The sequence below is a fragment of the Micropterus salmoides genome, unplaced genomic scaffold (assembly GCF_014851395.1).
Source record: "Micropterus salmoides isolate LMB-PRFRI ecotype aquatic unplaced genomic scaffold, ASM1485139v1 Ms_hic_scaffold_14, whole genome shotgun sequence".
Taxonomy (NCBI): Eukaryota; Metazoa; Chordata; class Actinopteri; order Centrarchiformes; family Centrarchidae; genus Micropterus; species Micropterus salmoides.
In genome coordinates, this window is record NW_024040485.1 from 54263 (window position 1) to 57050 (window position 2788).

At 42.0% G+C, this 2788-nt stretch overlaps 1 long non-coding RNA gene across 1 annotated transcript; it reads right to left on the bottom strand.

Annotated features, from left to right (window-relative positions):
* Positions 1-1309: 1309 nt before the first annotated feature.
* On the bottom strand, positions 1310-2067 carry LOC119903002. Its single transcript, XR_005444387.1, has 2 exons — positions 1911-2067; positions 1310-1639 (listed from the first exon to the last, which is right to left on the bottom strand). It is a non-coding gene; the product is annotated as an uncharacterized LOC119903002 (long non-coding RNA).
* Between the last annotated feature and the right edge of the window lie 721 nt (positions 2068-2788).

Sequence of the window (2788 nt, forward strand, 5' to 3'; positions counted from 1 at the left end):
GAGTTTCCCACCTCAGGCTCAATCAACCCAGAGCTCAGGGATAAGCTCAGAGTTTGTTAAGTCTGCTTTCTGAAACAGTTCAGGTCCCTTTGATTAGTAATCACTGTTTACCCACAATCACTGTGTCCAAGACTTATTTCCCAGAGTTAAATATAATGAGTCCTAAGAATCTGCAACCTAAAATGTATTTCTCACAATGCATGTTGCAATCCAGACCCAAAAATGTAAGGAACATATGAACAGCACAACATCAGTTGAATATAGAACTTGGTGACTTTGAAAAAAGGGGGTGTAGGGGCCCTCCCTAGAAGCAAAAAAATTATCCTCAAAACTGTTATTAGATTACATTGTTTTAGATTGTTTTGTTAGCCACACGACAATGCTGGTCCACTTATACTGGAAATGTCCAACGTTCATAAACATATCCAATAAAGTCATAGGCCCACGTAAAGCCTGATGATGATAAAAGAAAAAGGCAGTAGGAGGGGATAAAATTTCCTACCAACTAAAGCTAAACCATTGCCTTACCAGATACTCTTGCCAAAACAAGATGTTTTGCTAAACTCAAAAAACCTGTTTAATTCTATTGTGTGCATTTGATCCACATTTATGTCTTCATTCCTCTGGTTTTAACACTGAGGGTTTCTTCTGAACTCTGTGAACCGCTATTACAGTGTTATCCCTATCAGTCACATTCACCCTGATCCTGCGCTTATTCAGGTCCTGGGCTGCCTCGTCCGCACTCATAGATCTGCAGCCATGTATCCCAATGCACTCCGATCTTTGTATAAGGTATCTGGTACCGGATCCCGTTCTGCTTTAATATGGATTTTATTGGTCCGTATCACTGTATGAAATTTTTGCCCCTGTAAACTGCATTGAATCTCATCAATCCCCAGCAGTTATCATCATTTACAGCAAACGTTTGTGTTCGCCTGTGCCGAAAATCATCAAGGAAACGTACCCACACACCAGGGGTGGGGGGTGTCGGGGGGCTGGTGGAGCTGTTAAAAACTCTACTTTCCATATGAAAAGCAGCAGCAGCAGGAGACCAACCTGGTTTCTCAGTCATTGGATGAAACAAATGACATCACCAATAATCAATCACAAGTGATACTACTGGTCACCCCGGGCCTTTATAAATACAGACTTGGGTAAACCCGACCTTAATAATATTAATAATGTATAATTAATAACTGTATTAACAAAATACCGCACTTACTGAAGACTATATTCATGTTATATGTTTCATGTTGTCTTCATGCTATCAGCCTACACTAATTAAGGACTTGGATTTATGAGGCACATGTTGATTAAAAGTTTCATTTTATTTTTCAAAAAGGCATATCAGAAAAACTATTTACAAATCATTTACAAAACACATCAAATACTGGGCTGCTGGATGAAGTATCTGTCCAGCTCCAAGCCTGTGATGCATAGCATTGTACTTTGGATTAGCCTCTAGGTCAACAGGCAACAGGTCGGTGAGCTCCTGGCTGTGGAAACTTGGGGGTCGCACAATCCACCGCGACACCCCCTCCAAGCTGCAATCTTCCTCATGCGACATCAGATCGATAGTGACGCCTTTCCAGAACGCCACTTCATCTGCTGCCAGTACACCCTGTCTCGCTTCCAGCAGCTGTAAACACAAACAGAACAATAAGTACCGCAGGCTTACAAGGTAGGTTTTCAGTTCATTTTACAGAGTTGTAAAATTAAATGAAGTTTGTAACTCACTTCTGCTTCAAAGCAGACAATATACAATACACCAAAATAATCATAGAATGATAAACTGAAATAAACTATAAACTATGTTTCATGGAGTCAGTTCTAAAGTGTCTTGACCTGGGGGAAAAACTGAAAAATGATGTCACATTGACCAACAATGAATCTAATCCAACAAATTTTACCTGCTTCCTTCTCCATCGACACCGGGCAAACTCTTAAAGGCTGTCATCCTAACAGCAAGATCTGGTTGACAATAACAGAAGTTCCTGTGTATTGTCTCACAGTGGGTTTCACAAGCAGCTGAATGATTGTTTGGTCTCTCCTCTTCCATCCTCCAGATCTCATTTCTCCAACTATCCTCTGCACTCACACACTTAATTCTCTGTTTAGTACAGTTCTTGATTTCTTTTACTGAAGCTAACTGCCACATCAAGACATAGAAAAAGGCGTCACCTCTGACCAGCGGGGGCTTACCTGAATAGTATTTGTATAGGTCACAGCATTTTCTTTACATGTGAAAGCCTCCCCTAGACCTAGAAGAAGGGAGTTCATGGGGGCAACACTGACAAACAAAGCCCACGTCAATTCCCCTCAGTTCCTGACAGTTTTGCTGGCCAAAACTTCTGTGAGCAGCCGTTAACCTGAACTTCCACGGCAATATAACGTGCCATTAACTGCTAACAATCCTACTTTTCATGCAATGTATGCTTTTCGTCTTTCCATATTGGCTGCAAAGTTGCCATAGAGTGTAGTCTTCTGCTGCCAGGCTTTCTTTGGGATCAGTTCCTTGGCATGGAACTGCAAAAAGTTCACTATTATTGAGCTTGGTCGAGAGGGGTTTTGTCTTTGCCACCAGCCTTCAGATGTGTTTGGTCATCGCTGCCAGCCTCCAGAGGTGTTTCACTTGTCCCTGAATCCATCCTTCGGAACTCCCTCCACCCACCTTGGGTTTTTTCTCACCTGATCCATTCTCTGCTTCCCGGACACTTGCCCTGTTGTGCCATTGAGTGTTCCAGCCCTGGTGTTTTCCCTCTCTGAAATTCTCTCTGATTTTTCAATT